This window comes from Astatotilapia calliptera, chromosome 10, assembly GCF_964374335.1.
Source record: "Astatotilapia calliptera chromosome 10, fAstCal68.1, whole genome shotgun sequence".
Taxonomy (NCBI): domain Eukaryota; kingdom Metazoa; phylum Chordata; class Actinopteri; order Cichliformes; family Cichlidae; genus Astatotilapia; species Astatotilapia calliptera.
Window position 1 is genome coordinate 5,439,724 of NC_137431.1, and position 24,033 is coordinate 5,463,756.

Below are 24,033 nucleotides of genomic sequence, written 5' to 3' on the forward strand. Positions count from 1 at the left end.
GCCACTCGCCTAGCTTGGGAGTCACCGCACCTAGTGCTCCGATTACCACGGGGACCACCGTTACCTTCACCCTCCACATCCTCTCGAGCTCTTCTCTGAGCCCTTGGTATTTCTCCAGCTTCTCGTGTTCCTTCTTCCTGATATTGCTGTCATTCGGAACCGCTACATCGATCACTACGGCCGTCTTCTTCTGTTTGTCTACCACCACTATGTCCGGTTGGTTAGCCACCACCATTTTGTCCGTCTGTATCTGGAAGTCCCACAGGATCTTAGCTCGGTCATTCTCCACCACCCTTGGGGGCATCTCCCATTTTGACCTCGGGACTTCTAGGTTATACTCGGCACAGATGTTCCTGTACACTATGCCGGCCACTTGGTTATGGCGTTCCATGTATGCCTTGCCTGCTAGCATCTTGCACCCTGCTGTTATGTGCTGGATTGTCTCTGGGGCATCTTTACACAGCCTGCACCTGGGGTCTTGCCTGGTGTGATAGACCCCAGCCTCTATGGATCTTGTACTCAGAGCTTGTTCTTGTGCTGCCATGATTAGTGCCTCTGTGCTGTCTTTCAGTCCAGCTTTGTCCAGCCACTGGTAGGATTTCTGGATATCAGCCACCTCCTCTATCTGCCGGTGGTACATACCGTGCAGGGGCCTGTCCTTCCATGATGGTTCCTCGTCTCCCTCCTCTTTCTTGGGTTTCTGCTGCCTGAGGTATTCACTGAGCACTCGGTCAGTTGGGGCCATCTTCCCAATGTAATCTTGGATTTTCCTTGTCTCATCCTGGACTGTGGTGCTGACACTCACCAGTCCCCGGCCCCCTTCCTTCCGCTTAGCGTACAGCCTCAGGGTGCTGGACTTGGGGTGAAACCCTCCATGCATGGTCAGGAGCTTTCTTGTCTTTATGTCAGTGGCTTCTATCTCCTCCTTTGGCCAGCCTATTACCCCAGCAGGGTACCTGATCACGGGCAGGGCGTATGTGTTGATGGCCCGGATCGTGTTCTTACCATTCAGCTGACTCCTCAGGACTTGCCTGACCCTCTGCAGGTACTTGGTGGTTGCAGCCTTTCTAGCGGCCTCTTCATGGTTCCCATTTGCCTGCGGGATCCCCAGGTACTTGTAACTGTCCTCTATGTCTGCAATGTTGCCTTCTGGTAGTTCAATCCCCTCAGTTCTGACTACCTTCCCTCTCTTTGTTACCATCCGACTACACTTCTCCAGTCCTGAGGCAGGTTATTGGTCGGTAGTTGGAGGGGACCGGTCCCTTCTTGGGGTCCTTGGGGATCAGGACCGTCCGGCCTTCAGTTAGCCATTCCGGGTGTCTCTCGTTAACTAGCAGCTGGTTCATTTGTGCTGCCAGACGCTTGTGGAGTGCAGTCAGCTTCTTCAGCCAGTAGGCGTGAACCATGTCGGGCCCTGGTGCTGTCCAACTCTTCATACTGGAGACCCTTTCTTGGATATCTGCCACTGTGATGGTTACTGGACCCTGTTCAGGGAGGTCGCTGTGGTCTGCCCTCAGATCCACTAGCCACTGAACATTGCCGTTATGGGTTGCATCCTTCTCCCATATGCTCTTCCAGTATTGCTCCGTCTCCAGCCTTGGTGGTGCTGTTCTCTTATTGTTCCCTTGCCACTGAGAGTACACCTTTGCTGGTTCTGTGGAGAACAGCTGGTTTATTCTCCTGCCTTCTATCTCTCTGGTGTACCTCCTCAAGCGGCTGGCCAAGGCTGTGAGTCTTTGCTTGGCAGTTTCCAAGGCCTCAGGTATGGACAGCTTGCTGTATTTCTTAGGCACCTTATTTGTCGCACCTTTCTGCAACTCTGTTAGTTGGCTAACCTCCCTCCGTGCTACTTTGATCTTGCCCTCTAGCCTCCTTCTCCATGGAGGGTACTGCCCCTTGTGGCTGTTCAACTTGTAACCAAGCATCTCACTGATCACTGCTGCCGTATTGTAGATCAGCTTGTTAGTGTCGGTAATTGTGGTTGTAGGTATTGCCCGTAGTGCTGCATTAACATCATCTAGCAGACCTTCTGAGGGTACTTCACGTAATCTTGGTAACCGGCTACGGGGGATCCAGGTTTCAAGCTTGGCCATGATCCTATTTTTCAGGTCAGTTCCTCTCGCACTCAACGATCCTTCTCCTATCGCGTTGGGGCTATGTACCCAATCTCGGGTGGGGGTGATGATATCTCCCCCCTGACCTGGCGTCCTGACTCCCCCTTGCCGTAGCATTTGTGTTGTACCTCGTCAATCTCTAGCTGTGAGAGCAGTCCCTTCTTTCGAATGTTGGAACACTGAGCTACTAGATGTTTCGCCGTCATTGTGGATGTTGGGTATCGAAGAATCCATAGGTCCCTCATCCTATTCATGTAGCCCCTTCCGCCGGGGTTACTTGCGTAGTAGCATTCCAACAACGCCCTGTTTTCGTCCCTTGCCCACCGATGCCTTCTTGTTCCAGTAGCCCACTTTTCGTCAGGGTGCCCTGGTTCCTCAACACCTGACGCGGACCTTGTTGATCCGGGCGACATCCGAGCCGGCATGCCTTCATATTTATCTGTCTCGCTCATGTCTGCAGTAGGCTTGCTTAGCATAGGGGGTCTAGCCTTAGGACCCTTACTGGATACAGACGCCCCAGGCAGGAATCGAACTTGCGATCCTCTGTTCCAAAGGCGTGTAGTTTAACCACTACGCTATCCAGCTGCTATATATATATATATATATATATATATATATATATATATATATATATATATATATATATATATATATATATATATATATATATATATATATATATATATATATATATATATATATATATATATTAATTAGGGGTGCAACGATACACAAAATTCACGGTTCGGTTCGGTTCGATACTTTGGTGTCACGGTTCGATATTTTTTCGATACAAAAAAAAATGTTCATGCCTTTTTAATTTGTCATTCATTAAAATTATAAATATATATTTTAACACAAAAGTACAGTTTTTAAATTTAACCCTAACCCTTGTGCGTGTTGTTTTTTAGCTCGTCATATTGCAGCCACAGAAATTCTTTTGTCCATGAAACCATAAAGCTGCACTTTCTTTTTGCCTTATAGTCTGATTTGTCATAACTTCTCCGTTTTGTGGTAAGCTTTTCTTTGGCTGTCACTTCTTCACCCTGACCTGTCTTATTTGGCTCAGCAGAACTAAAATATATATCTGTCTGTGAAGGTTCTCAATCATCCAGGTCATCGTAGTGAAATATATATCCTGCCGCACTCACATAAGCTCAGCGATTCTCTGCGCGATCAACCTCTCACATGTTTAAGCTGCGGGAGATTTCACTTGTCATGTTTGCATAGTAAGCTAACAATTAATAAGACGATGTCAGAGGAATTGGTGCACAAATTATCATCACTCACAGATCAGTGCTGTCGCTCTCTATACACAGTTCGCGCGATTGCAAAGTGAAAGCAAAAAAACAAGCGCAAATTCAAACACGATTTCAATATGTCACATATTGACAGTGGCTCACCCAATGACATAATTACCCAGCTACATTTCTGAAAGAATGCAAAAGCATTGACATATATTTTTCCTTCCTACAATAGCCCGACAGGCAGGGCAGAGATAGCCCCGGGACGTCGGGCTAGCGATATTGCGAGCCCTGTATCTGATTGAGGAATCACTCATCTTTGGAAAAGAGAGTTTATTACAGAGAAATGTCTCTTTCCAAAATAAAAGCTATACTATCCGCTTCTTCTGGGCTATATTCTCAGCAGCATATTAAACATATCAGGTCTCCATAAGGAGAATCCTGTGCTAACAGCTGTCTAAATGACTCGGCTAAAGTTTGTAGCATGCATGCTTGTTGTTTTTGTCTTTGCACTAGGATGATGTCGGTGTAAATGTGCAGTCATATTCGTTGTGTTCCCACTAGTGCTTTCAGGTTAATCTCGTTGAAGTAACCTTAACGCCACAACACGGCAAATCTCCGTTAACGAGCTACCCTATACAGAGGGGCTAGACGGCCAACACGTTAACGAGCTAACTGCGCTAACACACTAGCTCCCACCCATGTAATTGAGCATTGCATGGCACATCCAACATACTGTTTTACTTTAGTCCATGACTCGCTTACCTTCAGGGTCATACGTCACATTAAAACCAAAATAATTCCAAACGCCAGATCTAAATGAGGGTGGGGAGGTCCACTTCTGTCTCGCTAGCTTGCCCTGCGCTCTTCCTTCTGACCATGCTGTCTGTGTTGAGTGCTCAGTGAATCTGCGTTCGACTACTCTGCCTAGGCTGCACTCTCGAGCCTAGGCGGAGTAGTCAAATGCAGATTCACTGAGCGCTCAACACAGACAGCATGGTCAGAAGGAAAGTTGATAAAATAAATTACAAATTTTGTATTGTTCTTTTTTTTTTCTCCCCTTTGGTTTTCTTTCTTTCTCTCCCCCTCTTTCTTTCATTCTTTCCCCCTGTCCTATCCCACAGTCATGTCTGTCCCGTTTGCAACTGAAAATAAAATAAATTCATAATTATAATAAAGGTCAATCAAATGGACCAATATGATGATCCACTTAAAATAAATCCTCTTGGCATCTTTCTTGGCCTCAAGACAACAATTCTGATGGCTATAGATCCAAACGGGACACAAAAAAAAAAAAAAATTGAAAAAAATTGTATTGTTCGATACATATGCGTACCGAACCGAAAGCACTGTATCGAACGGTTCAATATCGATACGAATATCGTTGCACCCCTAATATATATATATATATATATATATATATATATATATATATATATATATATATTCATAAAGTAATAATTCTCATCAGCAGTAATGACACCCGATTATATCAAATGTTTAGCTATGTGTTCTTATACTAATACATTATACACTATCCTTCCAGATTAGAAGCCACAGCATGCATTTTCTTTGAGACGTATCATCTGGATATTATCTGCACTTTCATGCATGATACCTAACTTTATCTATCCATGATACCAGGTGACATATAACAATTAGTTAAACTGCAGGAATGTCTTAAAATCATAAAGATCTCAATGACCTCTAAATTCCTGCTTCTAAATTCAGATAAAACTGAGGTTATTAAACTTAACTTTGCCTCTAGTAATGATGCAAGGAATTATAGGAGTCATTTCTGGTCAGAATGTGCTGTTCAATGCGCACAGTAACCAAATATGTAGGAGTGCTTACTTGGAATTTAATTTTAGTTCAATTGTATTTATATAGCAATAACAAAAGCAGTGGCATCAATATCTCTAAGGCTGGACAATGTTACCTCCTTATTATCAGGCTGTTCTAAAAACTCAATGAAAAGTTTTCATTTGACTCAAAATGCTGCAGCAAGAGTGCTAACAGGAACAAGGAGCATATTTCTTCTTATTGGCTGCTCTTCACTCTCTCCCCATTAAACAAATTTAAAATCATCTTCACATACAACGTCTTTAATTATCAGACTCAATCCTATTTTACGTTTTTTAATATATTTTATATTAAAAACGTCATTTATTTATTTTGTGGACGTCTGGGAAATGACAAGCTATGTATAAGGACGCTGAATCAGATAAATCCTTTAAAAGATAACACGTGGTTTGTATAGCACTATTTGTGAAAGAAATGCAGCTCAGAGTTCCCTATAATAAAATAAATGATATGGACAAAATGCTTTACATGAAAACAGACAAAGCAGAGAAGAGTCAAGTCTTTATTAATATAATGGCTCATAGGAAAAAGCACTAGACAACTTTAAAGTTACTTGTCACAATAAATCTGTGAGACGACTGCTAATTTCCATAATACATCACTGCACATTTGAACACAGCAAGATCCTTCCAACAAATACACCCATGTATTCATCAACTGAATAAATAGATCTCTAAGGTCACTTTTCATGCACCTCATAATTAAAGCATTATTTGGAGCTTGCTATAGAAATATAGCCAACAGTGTTTGGTGGCATTACAAAAAAGGTAAGGAGAGTAAATGAGAATTATCCAAACAGTCTACTATGAATTATAAACTGCTTCTATGTGTTTCTGTCAGCCAGGCTCCAGCATTTGTTTAAATATCCCAAATCCTTTACTGTGTGCTGCTTCTGCAGTCTTCAAGCTATAATTATCCAAGTCGTTTCCTGCAGGTTTTCATATCTACAAGGCAAATATCAAGCCAATTCATTTTATACACAAAAATGACTCATCAATTCCTGCTGTCACTGGAAGAGCCTGTTGAATTTTAGGCACGGTGAATGGATTATTTTTCTATGTTCTCCACTGCAGGATATATCTGATATGGAGAGATACACCCCTGCCTGGGACATGTGCCTTAACCCAAAGCCTGGTAACCTGTGAGGATGCGATAAAACATACATTTTTTAGCAGATACACTGAAAAAAAGAGAGTAGGTTTAACAGCAGCTCCTGAGATGGTATGCCAAGTAAATTTAACATGTGAGTCATCCGTTACAGCAGCTTGGAAATGACTCACTGGAGCAAAAAGATGTGTGATGAAAAAAACTGTTTATCCTTCAATTCCAACCGCAAGACTGTAGTCGAGACAGAAAGACCGATTTGTAGTATGTCAAAAAAAATGTTTGTATGAAATTAAATCCACATATCTTATTAGAGCATATATGGAGGCTATCTATATCCCCCCAACTCTGAAAGTCAACAGCCTGAAGGTTATGATTATGAAACACTCATCTGCACTGAGTACATGTGCCACTGGGGGGCAAAGTAGCACTATCAACATTTAGCAGCAGTGACCCATTTTTCCAAAATGCTGGACTGGTTTCATACATTTGCTGCTGCTCCTTTGAAATGAAAATATGTATGTGCGCATAAACATATAATACATTTCCATATCAAATGGCAGTGCTGAATGCTGTGTCACTGCAGCAGAGGCCAAGCATATTATTAACAAACTGTGGACATCAAATTAGGACCCTGCAATTGTCCTTTGTTGTCATTAGTAGAAACATGGAGAGCGGGGGATTGGGGGGTAGGGCAGTAGGTTCTAAAGGTTCAGACACGTTGTAATACGGCGACACACCACCACAACGTGTTTATTTATCCAATATTGCAGTGAGGGCTTCTCTGCAGAATTAACAGGATTTAAGACTACAGCTATGTGGCCACAAATAATCCACCTCACCCCTTTGCATTTCAAAGAGATGCTGGATGAAGATTAGCATTTTACTTACACTGTTGGGGGAAGTAGCTAAAAATAATTGTCTTCCTGGGGGAAAATGTTCCTTGGTTTCAGGCCCTGTGTGGTTGTTGTCGTCTGGGTGTTCAGAAGTGCATCGGTGGAGAATATTTGAGCGCCTCGTCCTAGTCTTCTGTCAAGTTATGTATGTCCAGTAATAACTGCATGTGTCCTTGGGTGAAGTGCTGATGAAGCCCCCAGCAAACCCTGGGAGGTTAAGCGAAATGGATTCCACTACTGCAAAGAAATCAGGATGACAAACCAGAAGAAAAGCAGCAGATAGGGTGTTCATTTTTTTCCCACTGATACGGTATCTAGCCCGTCCTGTTTCAGGAAAACATTGTTGTCCTTATCAGCATTTTCTAAGCAGTCAAGGCTGTGGAATCTTTTGTTTGTTTGTACTGAGAGAGTGGACTGGAAAAGCATAGAAATCAGACTAAAAATATCAACATATTTCACAACAGATGCACAAAAAGAATGAAAAATTTAAGAAGAAATAATCAATATAAAAATATATTTTAAACAACTTTCAACTGAGAAAAGAATGACAGTGGATTTCTACTTTCTCAGGTATTGCAATTTTTTTCCAAATTTTAATCTAAGCAGTTTGTGAGGTTTGGACATAAAAATATAATAGACAGACTTTTATCTGGATTATGTTAGGATTCAAAAAATTCTTCCCACTATTAAATAGTATATTTATGTTTAACTTTATTTATTTATGTGTGTGTGCTGCATATCTGTCAGAATGTAAGGTTGGGCTATGACAGAAAGGTTTTTCAGGCAGTTATGTGAACATTTTTAGTGGGCTCAGACTGTGTTTAATCTGTATTTTCACTGGAAAATCAGTCCATCACTGGTTCTGACAGATGCTATTTCTGACTGCTAGGTGCACACGGAAAGCGTGTTGCATTTCCATGACAACTGGCAATTGTGAGATGTCATCACCAGTCTTAGCAGAAAAATATCTGCACAGTGAACGGGCATTTAAATGTGGTGATTTTTCTTTCTTTGTTTGGGTTTTATGTTTCGAGATGTTTGCAATCATAATACAATACACACAAAATATTAAGTGTGTTGTATTCTATTGTACTAAGCCTAGATTGCAATAAGTCTTCTCTTCAATAGATCCAGCTGTTAATGTCTCCCTTTTCAAAACATATGATCACTGGCTAGGATTTTTTTTTAAATGCTAAAATCTCTAGGTGCTTCAGCGTCAGAATCAAAGATTTTAGGTCATCTCTATTTGATTTCTTGCTCCTCCAGTCCGCATACCATACAAGAAAAATGCTCCCAGTGCGCATCATATAAACCACCAGATTGTGTCTTTTTAGTGGTCTGAAACAGCAGAAAGAAATTTTGTAAAGCACTTCATTTTGCTTTCTTTGTAATCATTATTGTTTTCAATAAGAGTAAGACCAACATTAATAAAAAAGATGACATGCAGCAGCTGCTTGTCATGTTTCTTTCAGCACCACAGAGGCATGGAGCAGCAAAGAGACAAAGAAAGAGAGTGAGAGAAAGTTTTATTTCAGATTTTGCTGATAGAAAATACCTTCAACAACAAAAAAAGGTATTTTATTTTCTGTTTTACAAAAGCCAAAGGCATCCGAACAACTGAGGGTAATGCACTGAGTGTGGAGAAGTACCTCATAAAAACCCTCTTCAAAGAAACTGAACAATCTCTTTAACAACCAGTTGGACAGTACTCAAATATGATTTAGTCTACAGCATTAGTGATGTGTCTGTTTCATGCTCTCCTCTCTTCTCATCCCAACTGATTGAGGCAGACAGCAGCCGACCTATAAAGACCTTACTATGAAGGTCTATTGATAACATATAGAATAATGGATAGAAATTAATTGGTGCCAAAATGTAATGCACAGTTATGTATAGAAATTAAATGTGATTATAATGTTATGGGACTTGTGGATCTTGTTGATTTTGTAGGACTCAAAAAGACCATGAGGCAAGTTTAGGATTTAACAGACAAGAAGTAAGATATTGGCATTAGTGCTGAAACCAACTGATAACTACAAAGGAATTTGACAATACCAATCTTTAGTGATGACTAGCTGTAGTCAGAGTTTCTCTGTGTAGACAATATCTGAAGCAACTGAGCACTAAAACTACAGTTCTTGTTACTTTATTTTCTCTTTTAATTTCCTGATTCTATTTTTGACATTTCATACACGTTATGCTTTTGATTAGCATAATCTTGCACATTAAAACAGAAAGGGAAACAATTTCACTGATGAAGTGTGCAATCTGTATTAAAAGCTACTTTTCCAGAGTGCAGATATGAGCAGAGCAGGATTTTCTCATTTGTCTGTGACAGCAGCACAGCTAATGAAAAGACTGTGTGAGTTAAGCAACACTTGGACGACCACATTCATATTCATTAATGCAAAAATTGAATGTTAATACAAACACTGGGAGTGTAAACAAAGATCATTTACAAATTCAGTATACCAGCACTTGAAGATTACACACATATACACACACAGCCAAAAATAAATTATTGTGCAGCCTTTTAATAATATATTTCCAAATATTAGCAAGTGATTCATAATTTAGCTCAGTGGTAGGTAGAGACTCTGCCAAAAAATGTAACTTTTCACATGCACAGCAGGTTATAAAGAAGCAGCCATTATTAAAACGTGGGAGGTTTGTATATTTCCGTACTGCTGAGATAACTTGAGGGACTTCCTTAAGTCCTCGGCCTACTTTGCTTCTAGTCTGGGTGAGGTGAAGAGTAGGAGGAGGAGAAGAAGAAAAGCAGATGAGCTGCCAAGCAGATGGTATGTGGTGGTGTCTGATTCAAGCAACAAAATCTTTACTTGATACACAAAGCCCATGATCTCTGGAGCTGTTAAAGGTCTGCGATCTTTCATCCATGTTTTTGGAGTTCTTGTCAGCTCTAATGACATACTGCAAAGTACCAACAGGATCCAGGAGTCAAAAATATTTTTTAGTCAGTTACCGGCAAACATATTTTCCAAGGCAGGGCCAGACAGTCTAGATTGGGAAAAAATAGTCTCCAAAGTAAAGACTTTTGGATCTGAATTGTTCATTCTGCCACTTGCACATCACTGATAATAAGCTGGGATGTAAGTCATTTGATGCCTGGATCCCCACTGGTTTAAGAAATATTGAGTGTACCAAAGATGATGTTATCTGGCTTCCATCACAGTCAGGTGCTCAGCTATCTACAGTGTTGCAGATGTACTGTATGGAGTGGGCAAAGGACCTTAAACGAAGGTCTGAAGCCTGAATTGCACCCAGATTTAGAAGATGAAAAATCAAAATGCTGCCCATCACATTTTAATAGTGAGGGACAGACATCTTTAGAATATTTCCATATTAAAAATGAATGATATTATGTTGAATGCGAAAGAAATCACATTATATTGTTCAACTAAATAAGTTGAGACTGTTTTCATTAGTGGTTTTAAAATGCTAATGTTTCTGGGTCCCATGGAACTCCAGTCAAAAGCTGAAGTATTTATTAAGTTTATAGTTGCCATGGATCCTAGGTCAGAGTAAAACAAGGGCCTAGGGGCACTCTGTCAGTCATTTTAAAGAACAAAGAATCACATGTCAGTGTTGTATTCATTATCTGTATGAGTGGAAGTTACCAGAATGCTGGCAATCATGCCCTGGTTATCAGGAGAAAGGAGAACTGATGGTGCTTTAATATTGTGCACATGACTATGACTAGGAGTGAGGAAAAACTTCACCTATTGACTGCTCAAAGCTCAGCTTGAAGATCAAAGGTGTTTGCTTTGCTTCAGAAATACAGACAGGAAGGCAGCAACTGTTTGCTCCCCCTGTCACATGCCAGTATACCTAGGTGTAGCATGAGGCGAGTACCTGTTATTGCTGATTAGCTTTACCTGTTTCTAGTCATTTCTCACCCCCACGTTTCTTGCCAAAGAGTGCAGGCATGGCTGCTCTTTGTGACATATTATGCACATAATATTTATGGTTAGAATTTCAAGGGGCATCCAAGGTGTGAAAGGTAGAGGGTTTGGTGGTTTCAGGATCTCTTTTTTGTGCAAATGTTATGGCTTCTGTTGGCTTCATCGAGTCATGACCTAAAGTGTGAAGTGGCCACGATTCTTAGCTGGAAAGCGGTGGAGTGGCCACTCCAGTTAAGGGAGGAGTTGCTGGCTGAAATGGAAAGGTTGATGTTTCTTGGGTTCTTGTTCATGATTGAATGGAGAGTTGAACTGGAGACTAATGGACTGGTGCTGTGTCGCAATAATGTGGACAGTAATGGTCTGCTGTGAAGAGAGACCTGACCTTGAAGCTGTCAGTTTTTAAGGTGATATACTGTTTGACCCTCACCTGTGGGTAATCACTGAACCAATTATTATCGATACAAGCTTCCTTTAAAGTATATCTGGGTTCTCCCTTAGTGAGAGGGTGAGGAGGTTGGTCATCTGTGAAAGGCTCAGAGAGCCTACTCCTCCACACAAAAAGCAACTAGTTTAAGAGATGGGACTGACCAAGAAGGCACCAGTGCAGACCCAGGATACACCCAGAGATTTCTCTTCTTGGGCAGGCTGGTAGTGTGTTTAATACAGTTATTTTATTTTGTCAAAATTACCCTGAAATTTGGATCATGGCATTTAGTAAAATGGTTAAGAAACATAAGAACAGCAAATCAACAAATGAAGTAGCAAGGATATGTTCATTTAATTAAATTGCTGGATACTATTGACTACTGTCTTAACTGTCAGTGGTTATTACCATGAATGTATTAAGGGCAATGGTTTCAAAATTATTATCGATTAGTTAAAAGGAGCCTGAGTTAGTGCGTGAGGTCGAGGGGTATCGGCTAGATATAGTCGGTCTCACCTCTCCGCATGACTTGGGCTCTGGAACCAGTCTCCTGGAGAGGGGCTGGACTCTGTCTCAGTCTGGAGTTGCCCCAGGTGAGAGGCGGCGGGCTGGGGTGGGTATTCTAATATCCCCTCGGCTTGCTGCCTGTACGTTGGGGTTCTTCCCGGTGGATGAGAGGGTTTGTTCCCTGCGCCTTAGGGTCGGGGAATGGGTCCTGACTGTCATCTGTGCTTATGCGCCGAGTGGCAGTTCAGAGTACCCAGCATTCTTAGAGTCCCTGGGTGGGGTGCTGGAAGGTGCTCCACCTGGAGACTCTGTTGTCCTACTGGGAGACTTCAATGCTCACGTGGGTAACGACAGCGAGACCTGGAGGGGCGTGATTGGGAGGAACGGCCTCCCTGATCTGAACCCGAGCGGTGTTTTGTTATTGCACTTCTGTGCAAATCACAGTTTGGCCATAACGAACACCTTGTTCGAACATAAGAGTTCGAACAAGGACGCTCTAGGCCGCAAGTTGATGATCGATTTTGTAATCGTATCACCAGACCTGCGACCATATGTTCTGGACACTCGGGTAAAGAGAGGGGCTGAGCTGTCAACTGATCACCACCTGGTGGTGAGTTGGATCACGTGGCGGGGGAGGACGCTGGACAGACCCGGTGCACCTAAACGCGTAGTGAGGGTGTGCTGGGAACGCCTAGCAAAGGCCCCAGTCCGTGAGATCTTCAACGCACACCTCCGGCAGAGCTTCCGAATGGACCATGTTCAGCGTCTCAATTGCCGAAGCTGCTGCATTGAGCTGCGGCCGCAAGGTGGTTAGTGCCTGTCGTGGTGATAATCCCCGAACCAAATGGTGGACACCAGAGGTGAAGGAAGCCACCAGGCTGAAGAAGGAGTCCTATCGGGCTTGGTTAGCCTGTGGGATTTCGGAGGCAGCTGACGGGTACCGACAGGCCAAGCAGAATGCGGCTTGGGCAGTGGCTGAAGCAAAAATTTGGGTGTGGGAGGAGTTCAGAGAGGCCATGGAAAAAGACTTTCGGACTGCCTCAAAGAGATTCTGGCAAACCGTCAGGCGTCTCAGGAGGGGAAAGCGGTGCTATACCTGCACTGTGTATAGTGCTGGCGAAGCGCTGCTGACTTAGACTGAGAAAATTGTCGGGCGGTGGAAGGAATACTTCGAAGACCTTCTTAATCCCACTGACACGTCTTCCGAGGAGGAAGCAGTGTCTGGGGATGACCCGCCAGTTTCCGGGAGCGAGGTCACTGAGGCAGTTAAACAACTCCTTGGTGGCAGAGCCCCTGGTGTGGATGAGGTCCGCCTGAAGGCTCTGGACGTTGTAGGACTGTCCTGGTTGACACGCCTCTGCAATGTTGCGTGGAGGTCAGGGGCAGTACCCCTGGACTGGTAGACCGGGTGGTGGTCCCCATCTTTAAGAAGGGGGACCGGAGGGTGTGTTCCAACTACTGGGGGATCACACTCCTCAGCCTCCCTGGGAAAGTCTATGCCAGGGTGCGGGAAAGGAGAGTTCGTCCGCTAGTCGAACCTCAGATATAGGAGGAACAATGCGGTTTTCGTCCTGGTCGTGGAACACTGGATCAGCTCTTGATCCTCTCAAGGATACTTGAGGGCGCATGGGAGTTTGCCCAACCAGTCTACATGTGTTTTGTGGACTTGGAGAAGGCATTCGACCGTGTCCCTTGGGGTGTCCTGTGGGAGGTGCTACGGGAGGATGGGGTGTCTGGCCCATTGCTACAGGCCATTCGATCCCTATACAACCGTTGCAAGAGCTTGGTTCGCATTGCCGGCAATAAGTCGGACTCGTTCCCGGTGGGTGATGGGCTCCACCAGGTCTGCCCTTTGTCACCGATTCTGTTCATAATTTTTATGGACAGGATTTCTAGGCACAGCCAAGTGGCGGAGGGCTTTCACTTCGGTGGCCTCAGAATCTCATTTCTGCTTTTCGCGGATGATGTGGTTCTGTTAAATAAAATAAATAGATAAATAACATTTTATTTATATAGCACCTTTCTAGACAGAATCACAAAGTGCTACACATAAGATAACAAATAATAAATGGGTAAAACAGACAATATAAAACAGGCAGAAATTTAACCAAAAACAGTTTAAAAAGGTGCGTTTTGAGTTGTTTTTTAAAAACAACTACCGAGTTCACAGTTCCCGAGACTGTGGCCCCGAGCTCTGTCACCCTTAGTTCTCATCTTAGTCTGTTTTATAGCAAGTAAGCCCTGATCAGATGACCTTAGGGACCTGCTAGGGCAGTGGTTCCCAAACTTTTTTTGCTGGGCCCCCCTTTGTTTTACAAAAAAAATATTCACTGCCCCGCACCCCCACCCTGCTCGCGCGCGCGCGCACGGACGCACACACGCACAAACACATCCTCCAACCACACACACCCATATTTTGCTCCATTGCGGTTTATTTCACACCTCAAACATTTAGTAAACAATTAAGCAAATACAAGTAATCTGCAGGTAGTAATAAAATAAACTACTAACTCTTTTACGCTGCGTCCGCATGTACACGGGTGATTTTGAAAACGCAGCTGTTTCTATGTGTTTGGACCTTTCGTCCACACGTAAACGGCGTTTGGAATCACCGAAAATGGAGATTTTTTAAAACTCCTTTTTTGGGTTTATGTGTGGACGAGGAATACAGAGTTCGTCACGCAACATTAAAGGTGCCTTTTTCCACGTCACGCTGTGCGCCACGTTATTGTTTACAGGAGATGAATTGCAGAATGGCAGCTAGTCAGATTAACAGTATTTTGTCTCTATCTTCAGGTTTTACACGCTTACATTTACACACGCAGTTACTGTCCCTCTATTTAGAAAGGCAGAGGCATCACGGTGTAATTATTTTACATGTAGTTGTTTTTTTTCCTGTGTAATAATATTCAACATTGCTATCGATACATTTTTCGATGTGCCTCTCTGTGCAAAATGGGTTTAAAAACATAAACAACTGTGGGATACTGTTTTTCCGTGATTTGAACCGGGGGAACAAATCGTGGCAGGATCAGCCTGATATTATTCGTATCCCACTGTAACTTTACTGTATAAAGGGCTAATATCTCCAAAATGTCAGGAGTAGTTATTTATTACAACAAGTGTTTGTGAACTAAAAATCAAGAATGGGGGATACTGTTTGTCCGTGATTTGAAGAGCCCAGCGCGTGCTCTCGACGCAGGGAAAACCAATTCCTACCTTGGCACTTGTGCAGGTGAAGCCAAAGGGAAGATATGCTTCACCATATTTTCTAGTCATTGGCTTAGAATGAAGTTGGTTTGGAAACATATTCAGCTATGCTTCATCTCCTGCTTTGCGTTTGTGTGGGCGCCCCGTGCTAGCAGTGTCCAAGCGTTGTTTTGTTTTTTCCCTGTTTATGCCGCGCCCCTCCGGCAATGGCTCTGCAACACCCCTAGGGGGCAGGCCCCACACTTTGGGAAGGTCTGTGCTAGGGACATAGGGCTGTAGCAGATCGGAGATGTAAGGTGGTGCCAGTCCATGCAAGGCTCTAAATGTCAAGACCAGGACCTTAAAATGTACTCTAAATTCAACAGGAAGCCAGTGTAGCTGAAATAGCAGTGGTGTCACATGTGAGTACTTGGAGGATTTTTAGCTGCAATGTTTTGCACAACCTGCAGACGATCCAGAGAACCTTTGCTTAGACACTGTTGTGGAAGTTTTCCATTAAATAAAGCCTGCAGACGAGTGGTGAGCGGTAGCTAACATTCTTTAATCCAAACACACAAAGACAACAGACAACCAAGCTTGTGGAGAGCCTACATGACCGCGGGGCAGGGTCAGCAGAGTCTCCCTGAGCCTAACACGGCTCTCAGTTAAATACCTTCTTCAGGAACAAAAGGCAGTACACAGCTGTTTCACACCTTAAGGTTCACACTCCCTTGCTACCTCCCAGAGTCCTCGGAGAGACAAAAGATTCTTCCTGCGGAGTGGTCTGCTTCCCCCAACTTCCTTACTACACCCCCACCATTTGTCTTACAGTATGGGTGTCAGACATGTTAAAATCCAGTGGCACCAAGGCATCATACAATAAAAAAATGTCCATGTCCAAGCGTGAGGAAATAAATGCATGTATAACGATCTTCAGTTCAGGGCGAGATAAAATAGGGCTTAACTTAGCCACATTTCTTAAATGATAAAAACAAGACCGAACCAGAGATTTCGTGTGCCCATCCAATGTGAGAGTCGAGTCAAAAGTGACACGTAAATTCCTGATAGAAAATTTAACATACACAGAGAGAGGACCAAGGGCTTTCACTATCTGGGATACAAATCTGTCCGGAGCACATATGAGGGCTTCAGTTTTCCCCTCGTTGAGTTGGAGTAAATTTACAGCCATCCAACATTTGATGGAATCTAAGCAGACATTTAAAAGCTGAAGCTTAGATGAATCCTGGGGCTTAAAAGAGATGTACAACTGAATATCATCAGCATAACAGTGATAAGAAATGTCCTCAAAAGAGCCCACTAAGGGGAGAAGCTATATTAAGAACAATAAAGGCCCCTAAACCAAACCCTGAGAGACACCACAAGTAAGGGAGGAAGAAGATGACCTAAAATCGGAGACCACCACAGAAAAAGATTGGTTACTTAGATATGAGGAGAACCACTCCAAGGCAGTACCCGATACCCCAACCCAATGTTTAAGCCTTTTGAGGAGGATGTGGTGGTCAACAGTGTCAAAAGCCGATGTTGGGTCCACCATAAGTAGGACTGAGCATTTTCCTGCATCATTATTCATCAAAATATCACTTGAGACCCTAAGAAGGGCTGTTTCTGTAGAGTGAGCTCTGAGAAAGCCGGACTGAAACTTATCGCAAATGTTATGTTTGTCCAGAGCCGCTAAAAATTGCTTAGCCACAACCTTTTCTAGAATCTTAGCAATTAACGGTAATTTAGAGATAGGTCTGTAGCTGCTCCAAAGAGAGGGGTCTAGCTGAGGGTTTTTTAAAAGTGGGAGAAAAGCAGCATTTTTAAAATAAACTGGAACTATACCAGACGCCAGTGAAGAGTTGATTAGAGTGAGCACAGATGGACCAATAACCTGGAAGACATTTTTGAATAATGATGCAGGTACAATGTCAAGTGGACAAGAGGATGCTTTCACTGAATTAACCAGTTTTACCAGCTCAGGTAGTGAAACAGAAGAGAAAGTATCCAAAATGACAGGGCGCGATGAGGTGTAGATAGACATAACAGGTGCTGAATGAGAAAAATTCATTCTTAAATTATCAATCTTTGCAAGAAGAAAAGAAAGAAAACTAGAAAGAAAACTGTCACAGTCCTCATTAGATGAAATCGGGGCTAGATGAAATCGGAAAAGTGAAGCTCTCAATTTACCGGTTGATCTACGTCCCTACCCTTGCCTATGGCCACGAAGATGGGGCGATCGTGGCTCAAGAGTTGGGATTTCGCCTTGTAATCGGAAGAAGGATAAAGCAGAAGAATATGGATGGAAGCTTATTGACTTGTTGAGCCATTTCTCCTATGACAGTTTCTGCTGCCTTTGGGTATAGTCTGGGTATAGTCTGCAACAGACTGACACTGCACTGATGAGTAAGCTGCCACAATGTATTTGAAAGCTTTTCTGTCTATAAATTATTACAAGTTTCACAATCGTAGATCTGTGATGAAAGCCTTATTAAAGCTTCCATCTGCTCACGTAAGTGAACATTTTTATATGAGTGTGGTCTGGTGGAGATTCATTTTCAGTATGAAAACACTGTGTAGTATCCATTTTCCGTTCATACTCATCCACAGAAATGTATTTTTTTATTAAGAGTTTTCATCATTACTGAGTTCAGTGAACTTTTATCAGCCCGTTGAGGACTCTCCCATTTTCAAAATGTAGTGCTCTCTCTTTGGAGAGTTGATTATTCCATCTCTGCTCTTCTGACATGTTTATTTGTTTGATGAGATAAACAATTCCTCGCTGGTGACAGCCAGGTGATTTGCACCAACAGCATACTTAGGGTTCAAATGAAATGAAGATATCTGTTGTGATGTGTGTAGTGATGAGGAACTGTCATGGTCCTGGCTCTGCTACCCAGTGTTTTGTGCTTTTCTTTCAAGTTCTGTTTATTATTAAATATCTTTTGTATGTTAGGGCTTTCTTGTATTAATCCAGGGCTTTTGATTTTTTTACGTTGAGTTTGTTATTCATAGTAACACTGCATTTTGAGTTCTGTTACTTTCGCTGTGTACGTATAAGGAATACATATGCACTGCTTCGTTTTTTGACCCAGTTTGTCTAAATTTTTTGATGCATCATGTTGTTTGTTACACATCTGCCTTTTAGTTTTCCCTGTTTGTTTGTTTTTTGGACTTTGCCATTTGGAAATTGTACTTCACCAAAATGAAGGTTTGTTTACTGTCTTTAAGTCTGTATTTTGAGTCCACGTTAGCCACTTATGTCAATAACCAGCTAGTAATGTCATCCACCAACCCTTGCGACATTGAAACCAGTGTGCAAGGATATTTTGGCTCTATGACTTTAGATGCTTGGTCTGCTAAATGTGTTATCTCAAAATAAAAGTCCATTGCACAAGCTGTATACAAGAAAATTCAAAACATGGAGCCGATCCATAACATTCACCTATTAGAAAAGCTGGTTCAAGCTTGTATTCACCTGTCAAAAGTGGGCTGAGGCATTTAAATCATCAGCCGTATGCAGAGGCAGATAATGTGGAAGTTCAGAGACTGCCGACCAAATTATTTCTGAGGATTAGCTTCCCGACTGTCATCTCAGCCTGGCATTCAGAGGCTTGCCGACTCCCCGGACAAGCAGCAACCTCTGACTTTCAAAGTGTTAGCCATAGCTCTCTTCTCTTACCCTCCCCTCCCAAAAACTGCTCCTTCTCTCAAATCAGCCTGCAGAAAAAAAACCCCAAAAAACCAACCACAAACCTACCTACGCTCACTATCAATATCATTAATTTTATTTCATTTTCACACTCACCACAATTAAAAGTCTGACTGTGGAAAGCTGCAGAGATAGGATGGAGCTATAGACAAAGAACTACGTTTACTTACTAAAGCAAGGGGAAAAGCACAGGGCAAAAGCAATATCCCCTGAGTTTATTTGTACAAACAGACAATATCATTCTCCGTTCTCTGTAGTGGGTACTAAGGCAGCAGCTACAATGCTGTGATCTCAAAGCACAGTGAGTGTAAAAGTGTGCAGCTAATAAGCTTTTCTGGAAACCAGATTGCTCCCACAAGCCAAACCACTGTTGACCTGCAGCTGACATCCTGCAATCCTGCTCTGTCTGTATCTGTGGGACTGGTACTGTAAAGCAAGATGAAAACTTCATAAGAATCACCCCATCTTGACCATTTGTTTATAATATATTGCTCCCTGATAGCTGCTTGGGGTATTTACTTCATGCACCAGTAGCAGTACATCAAATGCTCAGCCGAGCCCCAGTCTACAAAAGATGCCTTCTACCTGAGCAGGAAGCAGAGGAGGAAGACATAATTTGTGAATTCAGCTGATGCGTAACTAATGCTGACAGATGATATAGAAATAAGTGATGCTTTGAACAACATGTACATTTTATAGCACTCTGCTTAAACGGACATTTATGGCAGTGGGTAAATGCACACAAAATTCTTTCTGTCAAATGTGTATATGCTGCATGTGGGATATCACAGGGCAATACAGACATATGGGGACTGTGGTGAGAGGGGAAGAACTAGGATTTTGCAACCATGTGGCACAGATACACCTATGCACCAAAATTTTATTTAGGCTCATATTACATGGCTGCAATTCATGTAACTTGTGGATCCACCACAACTGGAAATTTAGTTAGAAGGTAGAATGAACCAGCCATAATAATCTGATGGGAAAGGAAAACTTGAGAGCCCGAGATAAGATTAGATTCGATAGATGTAAGGAGTAAGCGTGCGTGGGGGTTGTGTATAGGTGATACAATGGCCTGAGAGAGAGAGAAAAGAGATAGATAGTGGGAAGGAGGGAAATTGTCAGATACAGTGCTCACAATATAGTGAGCCTAGACAATATAGCATCTTCTTGTGGCTTTTGGCAGATGTTTAAAGAGCTTCCTAATTGAAGGCTGTTGCCTCTAGAACAATGACACTCGCAGGCACTTGTCATCTATAGCTGATTAAACCCAAGATGTCATGCTGGATGTGCTGTACACAAAGCTATGTTTTATCTTATCACAAAGAAAATAATTTTGTGGTTTGCAACTCCCTTCCTTCTCTCGTGCTTCTTTATTCTCACTCCTGGCTAATTACTGTCTAATGGTAACAGAAACGCCGCAAAAAAAAAAAAAGGAGCAGCAAAGGGTGAGCTTCTGAAAGATACTTTGATGAGAACTTCTTTTCTTTCCTTTTCTTTTTTGAAATGTTAAACAAGGTATTTCAGATTTGAGAGTTCTTTTTTTCAATAACTTCTCTGTAATGAGCAATTGCGTTTTAGAAGCCACATAGTGATCACCATTTAAATAATAAACCATTTTCCCAAAACGTGAACAAAAGTAAGCCTCTTTCATTGTCCAAATCCTTTTATGTGGCTCTGTGCTGCTTAATCGCAAAGAATACTTACAGACAGTAAATTAATTGTGTTCTTTCTTGACCAATGGGAACATCCATTAAAAAACTTGTCATCTTTTTTAGGAAGTTAAAAAAAGATGACAATTTAACTCAAAGGACCAAAAGAACAGACATTCCAAGTGCATTTAGAGCAAAAAGCCAAATGTATCCTCAGTTCCTTTGCCAACATAAGATTTACAACTATTCAAATGAAAATGTTTTATTGTTTTGTGGTCCAGAAGTTAGTTAGAGAGAGAGAGTTTGTCTTTTGAGTCACCTGGAAACAGTTCCCCGAATCCTAACAAAAATGTTCTTCTGTTACTGCACCACCAAATCTTCAAATATGTCATTTTTCTGCTGGTTTACACCCAAAACAAGAGATTTTCCATGTGGTGTCTGCCATTTAAGCCTGTGTCCAGGAGTAGCTACAAATACGTCTTTTTTTTTTCTTGCCTGCGAGATCTCGCAAAAGTCCATCTTAATTTTTTTTTCTCCCATGTCCCCTGCGGGGCTCCGTACGGGACAGACTTGAATGATGAAAAGAAAAGGGAGAAAGGAAAAGGGGGAAAAAAACAGCGGAGAAGAGGGACGGGGACAAAGGGCAAAAAAACAAAAACCAACTAAATAAGCAGACAAAAAAAAATACATATATCAATCACCTGGATCACCTGTTGAGAAAGAAAAAAGAAAAGCAGAAGAAAACGAGAGCAATACAATAAACAACATCACAATGATATATAAGGTAAGATAAGATAAGATAACCTTTATTAGTCCCACACGTGGGAAATTTGTTTTGTCACAGCAGGAAGTGGACAGTGCAAAAGTTATGAGGCAAAAATTAGAATACAATAAGAATAAATACAGTACACAACTGTACAGAATAGAATAAAATAAAATACTATATACAGTAGAATAAAATAAAATAAATATACAATAAGATAAAAATAGAATACAAATACAAATACTATATACAACTGAGTAAAAATACAACGATGACAGAAAGGATTATTGCACTTAGTATTATTGCATATGTATGGATGTGTGTGCTTGATCAGTTAAAGTCTTTATTATGGAGTCTGACAGCAGTGGGGAGGAAAGACCTGCGAAATCTCTCCGTCCCACACCGTGGGTGCCGCAGTCTCCCACTGAAGGAGCTGCTCAGTGCTGTCACAGTCTGCTGCATGGGGTGGGAGATGTTGTCCATCAGGGATGACAGCTTAGCCGCCGTTCTCCTGTCACTCACCACCTCCACTGGGTCCAGAGGGCATCCTAGAACAGAGCTGGCCCTTCGGATCACCCTGTTCAGTCTCTTCCTGTCCCCAGCAGAGATGCTGCCGCCCCAGCAGACCACACCATAAAAGATAGCAGAAGCCACAACAGAGTCATAGAATTTCTTCAGGAGTGGGCCCTCCACTCCAAACGACCTGAGTCTCCGCAGCAGGTACAGCCTGCTCTGCCCTTTCCTGTAGAGGGCGTCTACGGGAATATAACAGTAAATACTAAATATTAAACATTATTGTGCAGCACGTAAGATCAACAGCGCACAGTGTGCTTTGAGGTAGGAACCAAAAAGGGTGTAGTTTGTGTGTGCGAGCACCCGTGTGTACACCTGTGAGCATGGACGCGCTTGATTTTAAAAGGTTCCTTCATGTAATGATCTGCTAGAGGGTGTGGGGAGAGTCTGAGGGCGCCTGCCACTGGCAGGGGAAGTGGTGAGGGGAGATAGGCCTCCATACCTTAGAGGGCCTGAGATGTCCCCAGAGAGGTGGCATCTGATACCCAACCTGACATATAGACACAGACATACAGGCACACACAGATACAAACATCCATTCCCACCCTCATGCTCTCATATGCAATTACTCAACACTCAACCAACATGGAGACAGACATAGAGAGACACTGTACACACAATCACACTCCCCAAGCGTACTCTAAGAACCGGGTCTAGGTATCTTTGCCCCTGGAGGGGGAAACTGCACCCAGACCCAGGTGGTGTTACCCTTTTCCCTGCGGTGGGGAGAAGCAGACCGCCCCGACTCTGCAGCAGCAGGGAGGCCCCACACTCCAGAGCCCAGTCGGACGGCCAACTCCTCCTCCTGGCCCCCCGCTACAAATACTTCTTAGACCAGGGGTCGGCAACCCTAGGCACGCGTGCCACAGTTGGCATGCGAAGGGTTAACTGATGGCCCGATGGCCTACCGGGCATTTGCTCAGTGGCTCGATGATTTTTTTTTTTAATGGTATAAACAATGAAAGGTGATGGATTGGCCAGATGCTGGTCGATGTGTAAAAATAACTCAGTTGTTTGGTGGTGGCTATGGCGGTGCTTCCACAGATTCAGTAACATTAGCAAGTGGTGGAGGCCAGCAGGTGGATGAGAGAAAGGGGAGGCAGGAGGAGAGCCCCGAGGCAGCCGCTGCTCCGAGTGTCAGGTGAACTGAACTTCAGGTAAGAAGTTATTACCTGTAGTCTATCTGGGTCAGATATAAACCAAGTTTAGGTGTAGTTTATTTTCGTTGTGCTGACTTTTTAACAGTCAGTTACAATAACTCGTACTGCGTACTAGCTAGCATGACGGAGTTTCTATACAGCTGGTTGGGTGCAATGATGTTACTGATAGTGAACTTTATTTAATTTATAAGGTTAGTTAGTAGTCTCTTCAACTGGTGGGGGAGGCTGTTACATCTTGCAGGAGGTCTCCTCTCTTCAGGAACTCTCTGCAGGAGGGGGAGATATAGGAGAGGTGGAGGAAGATCTCAGCCTGGGCGTCTATTGTCTTGTGTAGTTTGCAAGATGAGTGGATGACGGGGTGGGTGCAGTTTTCTCTGTGGTGAGGTCGGGTGGGCTGTCCCAGGCTCTGTGGGGCCGGGCGGCGCTGCTGTTGGGCTGTGGGCCCCGGTCTGGATGGGCCTGGGCCCCCTTTCCCTGGCAGGTTGCGGACTATGGGGGTGCCTACTGGGGTCAGCGGGGGAGCTGGCCCCAGGGAGGGGTTACTTGCCCCTCCCTTCCTTCCCTCCCCATCTCCAGCTGCCTCCCTCTTCCCGCTCCACCATAATCACCCAGACATGCAGGGCCTTGGGGTAAAGGTGTGTCACCAGGGTGCAGGGGAGGCATCCCCCCCTCTGTCCCCTTCTGGCTTCTTGTGCCTCAATTTTATCTCACAACTTGGACATTCACATTACTCACACTCTCATTACACATACATATAGGATCTTGGGGGTGGGCACGCTACACGGACTCCAAAAGAGCATCGGGGTGTACACTTCACCCCTGGCGTCGTTCGCCACCTCTCAATTTTAAATACACGTAGACATTGAGGGCTAGCAGGAGGGACTATGCGCTTACCTGCTGCTCTCT

At 43.1% G+C, this 24,033-nt stretch overlaps 1 protein-coding gene and 1 long non-coding RNA gene across 2 annotated transcripts in view; one reads left to right on the forward strand and one right to left on the reverse strand.

Annotated features, from left to right (window-relative positions):
• opcml (opioid binding protein/cell adhesion molecule-like) overlaps positions 1–24,033 on the forward strand; it is a 445,347-nt gene that overhangs the window by 73,172 nt on the left and 348,142 nt on the right. The gene's annotated exons all lie outside the window — the stretch shown is intronic.
• Positions 5,710–7,585, reverse strand: LOC145431524 (uncharacterized). The gene is made up of 2 exons (XR_013911861.1): positions 7,217–7,585; positions 5,710–6,360 (listed from the first exon to the last, which is right to left on the reverse strand). It is a non-coding gene; the product is annotated as an uncharacterized LOC145431524 (long non-coding RNA).